This window comes from Alligator sinensis, unplaced genomic scaffold, assembly GCF_000455745.1.
Source record: "Alligator sinensis unplaced genomic scaffold, ASM45574v1 scaffold211_1, whole genome shotgun sequence".
Classification (NCBI taxonomy): Eukaryota; Metazoa; Chordata; order Crocodylia; family Alligatoridae; genus Alligator; species Alligator sinensis.
Genome location: NW_005842024.1, coordinates 2,391,464 through 2,405,881, shown reverse-complemented (window position 1 = coordinate 2,405,881; position 14,418 = coordinate 2,391,464). Strand labels below are relative to the sequence as shown.

At 41.0% G+C, this 14,418-nt stretch overlaps 1 long non-coding RNA gene across 1 annotated transcript; it reads right to left on the bottom strand.

Moving 5' to 3' along the window:
* Positions 1 to 2,383: 2,383 nt before the first annotated feature.
* On the bottom strand, positions 2,384 to 13,395 carry LOC112550067. Its single transcript, XR_003093731.1, has 2 exons — positions 9,343 to 13,395; positions 2,384 to 7,153 (listed from the first exon to the last, which is right to left on the bottom strand). It is a non-coding gene; the product is annotated as an uncharacterized LOC112550067 (long non-coding RNA).
* Positions 13,396 to 14,418: the final 1,023 nt, after the last annotated feature.

Here is a 14,418-nt window from a genome sequence, read left to right as displayed (position 1 = left end):
ATTTGTAAAAATAAATATGTTGGTAAATAGTACATAGCACATGAACAGAAAAAAATAAGTTAGATCAATGAGTCACTATGACTTTTTCACTGAGTCCAGATTTATAAGTTATAGTAGGTTTAGGGCAGCAACATTTTCAACTACAATCAGATTCCCTTCTCTACTGTTACCAGTGACATCTGCTGATCCTTTCTTCTGGTGCTACTCAAATCCCTTTAATCCCTGGAATGTGTTCCTAATTTAATTTAATTTACATATGTGTCTGTTAACTTCACTGAAAGTACCAGCCATACTCTTCTTCTGTTAATGCTCAGTTTGGATAATGTCATTTTTCTAGTGCCCGGAGAATTTGGCTTCCTGTAAGCTTTCTGAATTTGACTTTTTCCCTTTCAGTTCCACGTTAGATGTTTTTTGCTTTGCAGTTCTTTCTCTTTTATGTGTACCAAGGGATTGGTAGATGTGTGCCGCACTCTCTGGTCGGCAACATTTGATTTTAGTGAGATTTCAGTATGAAAAATAATAAATGAGTTTTTAGATTGTGTTTGAAGTGGGTGCAGGCAGGCCATGTTTTACATCTGAAGACCCATGGTCTTGCAGGAATTGAGGGAATGGAAATGAGTCATCTGTGAAGCAAATCAAATTGAATCAAACAAAATAAACCCAAATGAAACTGAATAAAATTATGACAGAGCTAACAGAGACATATCAGTGACTTTTTTTTTTGGTAATTGAGACTATTATCTATGTAACCCCTGTTCAGTTTGAGGTGGTCAGAGCTGGCTAGCACACCACCCTAGAATAAGGACTGTTGACTGGGGCACCAATATGGTTAAGGTGCTTCAGTCATACAAGGATTCAGCATGCCCCAGAGGCAGCCTTTACTTTTTAAAGCAGAAATATCTAGGAACCCAGCACCTATTTTAGGTACCGATATCCTTGATAAAGTTAACATCTGAACATACATTAACCAATTATTTTCTGTCCTGCTGTAGGCTGATCATTAGCTGCACGCTTATCTTCCCTGGTTTTACCTATGTCATGGTGTAGAGAAATACCAAAATGCCAAGTTTTGTGCCTTGTAGGTGTTTGTGAGGTTTTGAAGATGTGATTTGGGTGAATCCATGGGTCAATGGTTGCCTGTGATCTTTGGAGGCCCCTTCCAGAACTATGTCCCCATGTAGAGCAAATAAATACCTCCCCAAACTTGTTGACAAGTATACCATAAATTAACCCTGCAACCTCCTTGAGAGTCATTCTGATCCCCTTCCCCTGCCTAGTCTGCTGCTCTACTTTTTCCTCCCTGCCTTATCTGCCACTGTGCTGCTCATCTCCTCCTTGATTTACCAAGTGCCACATACATGGGCTGCCTGTGCCACTTATGGCATGCATGCCACATGTTGGCCACCCCACTGTTAGAAGATCCACAACATGTAAAACCCACTAGCCATCAGTCTTATCCATGCTGTTGTTCTGAGAGAGAGATTTTACAGGGATGTGCACCAACTTAGGGGTTGAAAACAGTCAGTGGCAGCACTCAGTACACCATAGGATTAGCCCAGCAGAAGAACATTTACTATTGCATATTCTGGATTTCAAGTATTAAAGCCTCAGTCCTATAAATCCTTACTCATATTAGAAATCTTTACTAGGTGCACTCATGAGCAAGAAATCCAGATGATAGTGGGGGCTAGACTAAATCCTTATATTATTTTATGGGAAAATACAGACATCTTTAGCCTTTATTCCAAATAATAAAATGAAGGGAAAAAGAACTTGACAATTTATAAGACAGTTACATTTGTTTAATGTAAAGGAAGATTGTAACTATTTGGATAAAAAATACTGATATTAATACAGGCATTATTCGTTGTTCCTGGAATAAAATATTGGCTGGGCAGTCTTTTGTTGTTAGATACAAACATTAATTTTGTAAAATATATATATTTTATATGGATATGTATGTGTGTGTATATATATATAAACAAAAGATTTGTGATACAAATGTATTTAACTTTATTCTGTGATTGTATTCCTCCATGTTTTACTATTCATTCCATGAGGAAAAGGTGAGATAATATAAAAATTCTCAACTATAAACCTTAAAAATAAACATAGTATAACTGCCTCTCATTCCCCTATAGCTTAATCACAAATCCACAATTTTCCTAAATTAAAAAGAAGTTAGTTTAGCTCCAACATTTAACATTGATCAGTGTATACTTATTTATCAAGAACCTCTATTCCATTAATTAGAAGAGCACCTACAAAATAATCAATATTTGACTTAAAAGGAGGCAGGCTAATGAGGGCAACATATTCCTTAATGGAAAAATCACTACAATTCAAAACATGTACATTGGCAAAAAATATTTGACATTTGAAATGAATACAGGGTTTATTTTATTGATTTCCCATGCTATTCACATGCATTCGATCTATTTATTCCATAAACAACATTCACCACAAATTACAGAAATCAAATGACAAAAATGTACAGGTACTTTTTTCTTTAATAATTACTACCAACATCAGGTTTCAGTGTGTGACAGCTGATATGACAACAAATACCCTATAGGTAAATAAATTGATGCAGAATAACATGTGCTTTTTCATTTCTTATGACTTAAAAAGAACCATGCACAAAGTGATATTAATTTAATACGAGATGCAATATAAAACAAATATTTTAGGATTTTCCCTTGCAAGGTATCTGAGAATAGGTATCTTGCAAGGTATCTTGCAAGAATTTTCCCTTGCAAGGTATTTGTCACATTTGACCCTTAATTTCTAAACTTATATCTGGCAAATTTCCCATATTTAATATAAAGTGTACTGCTTGTATTTATTAATGGTTTCAAAATATCATCTTGTAATTCTGGTGAGAACTTAGAAAACAGTGGATTTTTCCAAACCAGTTATCAAGTAAACTATTAACTTTCCAGGCCCAATTCATCAGGTCTTACTTATTCAAAATGCTTATTGATGTGCATAAGCGTTTGACTAAGTATGGACAATGGTATTAATCCCTCCCTCTTCATCCACATATATGGCATTCTGTGTTTTGTTACATCTTATCAGTCTTCTTGGGTACAGATTAGTCTTGTATAAACATCCAAGAAGTATCTGGACATTACACAGGACATCAAAGCTACTGAATCAAAATTTATGGCTGCCTGACATTTCAGCATCATCATGATGGCAGCACTACACTCCCTTGATGCAATCCATTTCACAAGAGGGTTATTTCTTTGGTCATCTTAGTTGTAAGATCAACCTGAAAAACCCATATAAGAAAAGGAAAGGGATAGTATAAGAAAAGACTACTAGAGCAGCCTAAATCTGCTCCCATTGAAATCAATGGTAAAGCTCCTGTTTATTTCAACTGGGGCAGGGTTAGGCCAATACTAAGCATTTCTTAGGACCTCCAGAATCCCTCATATAAGTAAATTATGTTTATATTTTAATATTAAATGTTTGCAGATCACTCCATCCTTTATGTACCAATTTATCTGCTAAGAGTCTCTGCATTTTCAGTTTGCCTTATAACAGCCAAGGCTACCACAACAATTTAAGGCCCCATCTTGCAATCACTTACGCACATGTTTAGCATTTAGCATAAGTAGTCCCACTGCAAAGGATGGAACTGTTCTTCTGCTTGATGTTAAGTGCATGTGGAAGTATAAGATTGGGGATTAAGACCTTAATCCTACAAAGGTTCTATGAGCAGGGAACCTAATTCCCACTGACTTCAATCATTAAAGTGTGAAACAGGAGGATTTTCATTTTACGTTGAGTGAAAATCTCACTGCAACCTTAACTGTGAAGGCCAAAGACATTCTGAATTTCACTTTTTGGATTGTTCATCAGTGAGTGAAACTGTACTGTCTCCCTCTGCTAAATCAGTGGAAAACAGGAGCAATCTCTCAACCCTGCTTCACTCTGGACTTAGTTCTGCAATGGGAAGTGTAACACTTTTAATTAGGACTATGTGTGTTTGTACATATGGATATGTATGCATATCTGCCTATTCATAGATGGATAAATTAACTAAATATGTTACTAGGATACATAAAGGAAACCACATCCACCCAAAAATCCAATATGGAAAAACTGTTAAAAGATCCCAGCATCTGAGACTTTATTCTGTGTGTAGATAAATAAGATTACAGGATACCAGACTAATATGTTGTTCTCTTCTTGCTGGCATTTTAAAATGTGTTTAAATATAAAGCAAATCTGATCTCTACAAATAATCTGGTATTCATAATTCAATTGTATACCACAGGGAAACTTGGTTATGATCTTGCTAGTGAAACTGGCACTTGGGAACTCATGCCAGCTTTTATTTTAAATTACAAAGGGTGTAAGAGGCCTCAGCTAGGGACCCCAGGCTATGATGTTAGATACAGTCACCAGGAAATTCTTTAGAGAAGCACATACAGGAAAAACTAACCCTGTTTCTTCAGTGTGCCTTATGCTGCACACATGATACATCAGATAAACTCATCAACTTGGAACCAGTATCGAAGTAGGGGATTGGTGTGTACACTCTGGGATCCAATTTTAACCTCAGTGGGGCAACATTTCATGTGCTGCCTGGTAAATTTGCCCCATTTTCCCTTTTCACACCTTTTAATAGCATATACCTAAATGTACAGACCTAAGGATCTACTCCAGCATCATACTCAACTAGTGGACTTCTATCAGTTCTGTTCCTATAACTGAGATGACTTCACTGGAGTTAGTCAGTCATCACAGCTGAGAGAAAACTGGAACCCAGTACCTTCACTAAAAGCTAACATAATTCAGTGGTAGAGAGAACATGCTGCACACACTGCAGATAGAACGGGTTGGTGGAGCAGGGTTACCTTAGGAGCCTGGTTACAAGGAAGCGTGTAAGTATTTGTGCATATTTCAAAATGATAGCTAGACCCTTGACAAAAGCAATTTAAAAAACTCCGAAAAACCTCTGTTTGTTTGTCAGAGTAAAGAGTACAGGACCAGTTGAGTTAAAAAGCTGAGACACCCAGTAATTGCAAATTATATTGGCAGTGTGTTACTACAACAATTGTGGAAAAGAAAGTAGGGAAAAAATTGTCCAACTGTAGCAGGTGCAATATGGCACAACAGCACTACTTGTGTGAGGAAAAGGCTCAGCTGTATTGGTAATTTCTTCCAAAATGTCTCCTCTCTTTGCCGTATCTCCCCATTGACTTTCATGGAAGCAGGTTCATGTCTTTGAGAAAGATTTTAGTGAAGCAAAGGAAAATATTTTTTCTCCTTTTTAAGGTTTTTTCTATTAATGTGGAAGAAAAAAAAAAACCTTTTCAAAGCTATGATTTTAAAATATTATAATCTCTTGCCAAACCTCATCAATCCGCTGGATTATAGTCTGAAAAATTCTTATTGTTTAATGAAAAATGGTACAGGCAATAAGAAGTGTTTACTAAGGTCTTTTCTGCATATTAAGATCCATATATTCTTTACGCAAAAGAGGGTTTTTTTAATGCAAAATTATGTTAGAAGGCAATACAATTCTAACAATTATAAAGGATTATAATTGTGTGGTTAATTTTACACAGGTCTGATTATTACCCTGGGAATTAAATGTATTGAACAGCCTTCTGAGCTTCCCCTTTCCTTTCACTTGCCCAGAGATTATACATCCCAGAACCTGCACAGTATGGGAAATTCTAATGTGATTATCAGAATGAGAAGCTGAGATTTCCATTTTTATTACCAATCCTTGGCTCTTAAAACATTTATCTGAATAAATTACTTTGACAGACTGGATTGAAATATGCAGGAGGAGAATTTGGTTCAAATTACTTTTAGTTATACCTGATTCTCCACTCCGTATTTAAAAGTTTCTCCAGTTACTTTCAGTTCCATATAATAGGAGCGCAGGATCTGATCTTGCATTTATTTTACGACCTGAGTAACAGTCTCTGATCTGAGGTCTGGTTATTTTATCCAGTGACTGCTAAATGTAAAATACATAAACTGGTCTGCAGGGTAGGAGGCAAGCACCCGTAATGCAATGTGGGGTGGGTAAGGGGCACCAACTTATTTGGGGTACCAAAATGGTAGCTTCCCTGGTGAGCCCATGCCAGGGTAGCAAACTGCAGCCCTCCACTGCTGCTGTTGCAGTAGCAGCCAGGTGCAAAGACCCTGTGGTGTCACTATAGTATCGATAACTGGGGTAGGCAGACTTTGCTGTGGCAGCAGGTAGGACTTCCAGAGCAGTGAAGTAAGCAAACAAACCCTGCTAATTATACCTCTGGAAAGAACTCCCCTTCCTAGGTGAGTGACGTAACTACAGGGTAATGTTCCTACTTGCTTTCTGACCCTGTGAATCTTGAACTATGCCATGCAAAGACTGAGATTCAAGGCAGAGGTGCTTATGAAGCTTTGCTAGTAAAGATTTATGTGCCTACAGTCTTTAGGCCCATAAAGGGTTAGAGAATGATTTTGAGGACTGTAGTTTTGGACTATTTGAATTGCCAAAGTTCCTTTGCTGAACTTAGTTTAAGTCCTGATGCCTTCAGGTGACTTGTATTACAGTATGCATGCAGGTATTTTCAGGATCAGAACCATAGAACAAAGATGTCATTTGAAGTTGCAGCAGTTCATTCCAGATACCATATGTCCAAGTCGTAGCAAAACAATTACATTACATTGCCTTTCCCCAAGTAACTTTTAGCCTACAAAGAAATATAGAAAGTACTCATTTAAGTGCATTTCCCAAGTGCCATTAGGAAACGCGGGGTTTATTTGGACAGCAATTTGGGTTAACACCATTCAAAGACAGGGTTCTCATTCTTTTCCCTCACAGGACCTCAAATCACCTGCAGTTCCTTATTATAGCACAATCAAATTCCACAATGCCAGTGAGTGGTGATGGCAGGTAATCTTGGGTAACATGCAGATTTTGAATAGGGATTGCTGGTGGGAACTGAGATAATGAGAGTTGCTTGATCTGTGTGTAAAGTTGGAAGGGGTTGTGCTTAGAGCTGGCGGCGTGTCACCTGCCTGGTGGTTAAGATGCTGGTACTTGGTATCTGTCAGGTTGTGGAAGATTAAGATTGAGTTTCAGAGGCTTGTAGTGGATGGGGGGAAAGCCAGTGTCACTGTCTGCTGAATGTGCCTAGTACTGGGAAAAGAAGGAAAAGGGTTAACCCAAAGCAGTCCAAGGAGGTAATAATAATAATAATAATAATAATTTTTAAAAGGCCACCCTTTGATCTATTCCTAAGATCCCACACAGAAGGCAAGGGACCCCTCATTGCCCTCCTCTCATCTGCATGTTGAGCTAGCTAAGAAGGCCTGTGCTCTCTCTTTCTTTCTCTCTCCCTCTCCTGCCTGTTTAAAAGAAAGGAAAAGAATAAAAAAAGCCTCCAGGAAATACATTCTGGCAGAAAAGCCCTGTGAGCCTCCCATATGCGATCCATATTGCCTGTCACACCCACTTTGATGTTGCTTTGTAGGCAAAGGCATGGTCCCACTTCTGACGCCAGGGTAGTCCAGTGTACAGTGGCCTTACATTGCGGATGAGGACAGCAGCACCACATTTTTTATTTTATTTTGTTAAGGAAAATATTTTTGTGTCCCAGGTCAAATTACACAGAACAGATCCAAATCCATTTGGATCATTTGGGAACCACATATGGGCCTGCTACCAGCAAGTATCCTCCAGCACTGCATACTTAAGAACAAGAAGCTGAAAGGGCGAGTGCCGGTGAAAGGAGAAAGCCCCTTGCTGTGTAGCTTCATTTATCTCCCATCCCTGCAAAAAAAAGGACATCACAGGTTGTGACAGGCAAGGTTCTTTGAGTAGATGTGATATCTTTTATTAGACCAACAGTGACACTGGCTGTTCCTCCATCCACCAATCTTAATCTTCCACAACCTGGCAGATACCTAGTAGACGTGATATCCGACTGAGCCGGTCTAATAAAAAAATATCACATCTACTCAAAGAACCTTGCCTGCCTATGTCCTTAGACCAGGGGTGGGCAATTATTTTGGGTGGAGGGCCGCTTACTGAGTTTGGAAAGCCACTGAGGGCTGCATGACAGGCAGGCAGGGGCAGATACATATTCATTTTCTAAATACTTCAGGGGCACTGCAGGCCAGATAGAATGGCATCCGGCCTGTGGGCCATATTTTGCCCACCCCTGCCTTAGACCAACACAGCTACAACCAACAACCCAGCATCACAGGTTGTGAAGCATGTATATTCTGTGGCAATGGGGACCCTATGAGCCCCTCACCTAGAAATGATGATCTCCTATCTGAAGTGCTTATTCAGAAAAACCTTTCAAAAGAAAGTTGTGGATGAGACTCTTTACCATCACCTGGTTTATTAGGGAAAAAAATGGATGAGGGGAGAGGGGGAATTGCCTTATTTCTCGTTGCTTGTGATTGTTTGGTAATAGTGATGGTTTAAAATGGTGAGAGAAGCTAAAAGATAGGATCTTTTCTTGGGTTTTTTTTTTCTCCCTCCTGCTCCCTCCCTGAGAAAGGCGGGGAGCAACACCTTCCCAAAGCCGCTGCTAAAAAAATGCAGCTGTTTCCTCTCCTTGGAGCGGGGCCAGGCTGGGTCTGAAAGCCGGCGGGGACCCGCAAGCCTGGCCCCATCCTGAGCAGGTCGGCCCCCGGCGGAGCCCGCCGCCCCGTGCTCAGCGCGCCGCAGGGGAAGCAGCGGGCAGTTTCTCTGTCTTGCGTGCCCAACTCCGGACTGGAATCAGAGCGCCTGCTAAATTTACACCGGGATCTTTTGGGAAATTGTTGCCATACTATCACCCCGCGTATTTCTTGTGCAATGCTCGCAGCACCGAAAGCAGACGACAGACGAATGAAGCCGCCGGAACGGGCTGTATAGGGGGGCTTAAAACAACGGGTTGGAAGCGAAGTGCCATTTCGGCACTGGAGGAAAGCGGGTGCTTTGCAAAGCAACGCCAGCACAAAGGGACAAGACCTGGTCCATTGGTCCCTCCCACGTGCCCTGCACTGCCAAGTGCAGAGCGGATCCCAGGCGCCGCTCCGCTGTGGACAACAAGGAGCCTTCCCCAGTCATTTCTTTTCGTGATAAACTTTAGGGCCTCGCCCTGCTTAGGGGAACCTCCCCCAGACTTCCCGGGAGGCTCTGCAGACCTGCACCCCCAGCATGGTGTCTGCAGGAGAGCTGGGTTTATTATAATAATTACAGCTAAACTCCTATCGGTTCTGCATAGTGGGAGTTTGTAGTGACCCAGGCATTGAAGAGGATCTAGGAATCAAACCTCCTGATCTTTTATTAGACCAGCTCGATATTTGCAAACAAATGATGGTCGTAGCTACCTGCAAGCTGTCGGGCGCACTCGCCCTCCTCCAGACATGGGAGACAGCAGGGGTTGCACAAGTCCTCCTAGGTCGAAATGCATATCCGTATTTCACAGGAGCGCTGAGCTGTCATCCTCATCTGGCAGTCGCGTTGGATCTGTCTGGAGATCCAGGCAGCCTCAGGTATTAAGAAGTGGTTTAGCAAAGTTAAGTTCCAGCTGTGATCGAGATCTGGCTCACCAAGGGCTGGATCCAGAGGGTCCAGGAGGCAAGGAGAAATGTTCAAATGCCTACAGCGGACTTTGGCTCCGGCCCGATTGCCCTGACACGTTTCCACTAAGTTGCACATCCTCTTCCGTCGATGCGGTAACAGACTGCAAAGGAACAACAGGATCCCTGAATCCCTCCGAAGAAGAGACAAGGGGAAGAAAAAGATGCACGGGCTCTAAGTGCAGCTAGGGCTCCTCAGCAAGACGTCGGAAACACTTAACATGCGAATGTCCCCCCTGGCTGAGCATTTCAGATGCACCCTAAAAACCTGGCAGCGAGACTGTAGGGTCGGATCCTGCCCCTGCTGAAACCCAGGGAGGGGTCCGCTGTCATTCTGCTCTCCTCTTGTGAGCCGCCCGAGTAAGTAAATGTGAGCAGAAAAAAGAGCAAGAGCTGCTGTACTAAGCACAAAGTCAGCTCCATCCTGGGCATCTCATCAGGCAAAGGCAGTCCTCATCTTGCCAGAGTGATGATGTGAAGCGATGCCCAGACCGTGAGATATTGCCCTTGTGAGCACCGAGTTTGATTTTCCTGACAGTGTTTTGGAGAAATATTATTTGATTTTTTTTTACAAAGACCCCTAGGCTTCAAAAACAACTTTCCTGATTAGGTGGTGTCCTAATGACGTCCGAATAATATATATTGCTGCTTGGACTGGGGCGGCAGGAGTGCTATCAAGCCCACCAAACCACAATGAGGCAAAAGCAGCTGGCCAAACCAGATGCTTTTTGTTCCTAGAGCAAATATAACAAAACACCAGCATTGATCACCATAGACAGGACAGCTTCCTGTCCCACGAAGCCATGGAAACGGCAGGCACAAAAAGACACTATTAGTTAGAGGATGGGGAAAAAAAGGTTTGTTGGGGTTTGATTTAAATGACACATATTTCAAAGGAAGAGCTTCAAGTATGGTGGTAAACTAGAAAAGAGCTAATCAGAGAAATACTTGTGATTTGTGGTAGATACAAAGCGAGAAATTGCCTCTCCATAGGCTAAAACTCCTTCTAAAACTTCCCGAATTTAGCCTATGGAGAGGCGATTTCTCACTTTGTATCGAATCACAAATATTTCTCATTAAATTAAAACAAAAATACTGATTGAAGAATGTTTCCAACTATTTTATTTGGTCTAATAAAAGATATCGGATTTACCCAAAGAACCTCGTCTGATTGACAGATGGTATTATTTGGAATGCCTTAATATTAGCAATGATTTTGCAATGATTTTGCAATGATATTGCTATTTGCAGAGCTGGAAAACGTTTGGTTCCAGGAGTTAATGTTATTTATCCACAGAAATGATCACCATTGTTGTTGTTGTTGTCTTTACCTCTGGTTCTGGAAATCTGATTTTAACTATGCAAACAGACCCAATGTATTTATACTTTTTATCATATGGGTAAAATTTCAGTGTGGCTAATAACATTTAACAAACTCTCTGTAACCCAAAATATATTTTTATTAAAATGCTGCCTTTTCAATCCACATCCTACTTAACTTTTTTTAAAAAACCTTTGTTTGGCATCTGGATGAGGGACATTCAGATTTGGACAGTTCATTAGGTCTGTGGCAAATGCCATCATAAATAAAAAAAAAAAGGAATGAAGCAGGTAAGTACTGGGAGCTCAGATGAAATAGAGAATGTCACAAAGTAAAACCATGCTACACTGCTAATGGGCTCCACTCTGAGTCTATGCTTCATGGGCCTCTGGCTCAGGTCTGAAGTTTAGCAAGATGGTTTAAGGAGCACCTCTCAAACCACCATTTGTTGGCAGAAAAGTCCTGAGGGACAATGAATCAAGGGGAAGGGGATGGGGGCACCTGCGAAGGCCAGGTCACAGGCACTGCAGTGGGTTGATAAAAGCATGGTCTAGTAGTAGCTCGCAGTGCTGATGCTGGTTTTACTGCCTACAGTCTAACCCTCCAGTCCTAGCTGAGGCAAACATTGACCAATTCCTGCAGACTTTTTTTCTGGCAATTTTCTTTCTTAGGGGGTTCACAAAGAGGTTTATCTGACAATGACCACAGAATCACACCAGAAGTCACCATCCTCCTATATGCTTTAATACACATCTTAGGTCTTTAAAAAGAAACAGAGAATGCAACAGGCCCCTTAGGCAAAGCCATCAGAAGTCAATGGAAAGACTCCATTTGGCTTTCCATCAGGCCCCAGATGAGGAAAAATTAAATCCCTGCCTTTTCTGGAGGGTATGAAATAAATATGGAATAAAACATGATTTCTGAGTGTGCACCAAGAGGAAGGATGCTGGGCACTGGGCTCCTCAGTTGTTGAATAAGGTTAATAGCTTTTTATTGCTTCCCAAGCATCACAGATTTTGAAGCATTTATATTCTGTAGTAATGGGGACCCTGTGAGCCCCTCATGTAGAAATTATGATCTCCTATCTGCAGTACTTATTCAGGACAACTTTCTTTCAAAAGGAAGATGTGAATTAGAATCTTTTCCATTAACTGGTTTATTAGTAGAAAAAAATGGATGGGGAGAATGTATTTCTCTTTGCTTTTCTTTGTTTATTTAGTAACAGTGATAGTTTAAAATGGTGAGAGGAGTAGCTAGAAGATGGAATATTTTCGTCTTTTTTCTTGCCTAGACATAGCTGAGGGTTTGTAGATTTTACTAATAAAAAAGCAAGCCCTAGCATACAGGAGCACAGTGGTTTACTTGACAGCTAGCTCAGACAGGTTTAGAGTGACAGCGGAGTGGGTAAAATAGCCTTGGTTTGTAGGGAGTAGAAAAGCTAGTAGTAGTGCCACATGTTGGATGTGTGTGCGTGCACCTTTGTGGAAGGGAAGGAGAAAATATGTGAAATCAGATGAACCATTCAACGCCTGTGTACTCTCCAAGATGTTAGTTACCATGAAGGCCACAGAATTGGGCCTGAAGTTGGCATCCTCATATGTGTTTTAACATAGGTCTTTAAAAAGAAACTGAGACTGCAACAGACTCCTCATCCAAAGCCCTCTGAAGTCAGTGGGAAGACTCCTATAATCTATTCTTTCAGGATTCACCAGGTTTTTAGCAGTGCCTGAGCAGGCTCAACTTTTCTCTGGTGAAAAGAAATGCAGATTCAGGAGCTGTTTTGTTCCCCTCACTGCTTTGGGAGAGAAACAGAAGCCAAATATAATTAGCAATAAAGTGTTTTTTAAATTATAAAGTGTTATTATAAAGTTGTTTTTTAAATAATACAGTTTTTTTTAGCAATAAAGTGGTTTTTAAATTATTTTTATCATTGCTCCCTTTTCCCTCACTGTCACAAGGTTTTCAGGTGGCTCTGATTGACAATGAACCTTCAGGTAACAAAATTTCAAAATCATTTTGAAAGGCCCAGGGGCCAAATTGACACACTCGGACTAGTTGGTGAAACTGAACTCAGTTCTGAAGTGCTCGGCTGCCTCTGATCAGGTTTGTTAAATGAAAATTTTAAAACAAAAATTTTCACACACACACACACACACACACACACACACACACACACACACACACATATATATCCCTGGTTATGAAGAAACCCTTGTAATGCTGAAGAAGGATCCGTTAATAGGAAACAAACCAGAAATTTCAAGATATTCATAGAAATTATTGACTAGAGGTCCAATCAGAGGACTTCCCTGACACAAGCTAAGCTATAGAAAAGCTATAGACAATCCAACGAAATAAACTCTATTTGGGTTTTATTTTGTGTTACCTTCTTAGCAAACCGGGAGGTTTTAAACAGCCAGCTGCTTTGAGGCTGTGAGTATAAAAGAGAGAGACTCAAAACTCGTGAAAGAGGCGGCATCATCTTTACTAGACCAACTAGATGTTTACAAGCAATGTATTTTATTAAATTAATCATTTAAATATTAATATTTATAAATAATCATAATATTCATTAATAGTTTTGAATTAATTATGTAAATAAAATAATTTGTTTGCAAATATCTAGCTGGTCTAATACAAGATATCACCTGAGTGTTGATTCCTTTTGCCTCTAGACCAATAGGGCTACAACCTGGACAGCGGACAGAGAAAGAAGGAATTGGATCATGAAGGCGGGTTATGATAGTACAACTTTCCCCGGGCTGGTCTGGAAGGACCCATGATCTGGCCCTTTCCAAAAAATGTTGGTGCCTGAGTTTTAATATGTGCTTTGACCTGGGTCTTCCTTTTGCATGAGATGAATTGCAAGGAGATGAATTCAGGTGTAAGTTTAGAGGATGGAACAAATCACTCCAGGGTCCAAATGTTTCCCCAGAGGCTCCAGAGCCAGCAGAGATGGGGTGGAGAGGAGGTCACCCTCCAAACTTTCAGCTGCAGCTGCACCTCTCTTGCAAGCTTGTTTATGCTGGAATGGGAGAAGGCATTGGCAAGGGGCAGCTGAGGGATGTCCAAGATATGAACACGTTTGTTAGCATGAGATAACATTGCCCTCACTTCTCTGCAGTCTGCTAAAGCTCTCAAACCGGTTATGGAAACGAAAGGACCGGGTTGCCAAACTCCGTCAGTGGACACCCAGTGAAAAGGGGGAGGGATGGCTCCAGCTCTCCGGATCGGATCTGGTCCATTCCGATGAGACAGATTCCCACTGGCTTCCCAAGAGTAGACACCCACGGACTTCAAAAACTGCAGGGGAGGCGTTTTGACAGGGCTGGGGGATACTGTCTTCGTTTGCAGCGAAGAAATAGTTGTGTAGACTAACGCTATTTCGTCAGGCTTGGGTCTTAAGCAGTGAAGCCGGAGTAGAGATGTTTTGTGGGACTGGGGTTTTCAGAGCAGAAGAGATGATGCTTTGGCACTGACCATTCCCAGACAGTCTCCTAGTC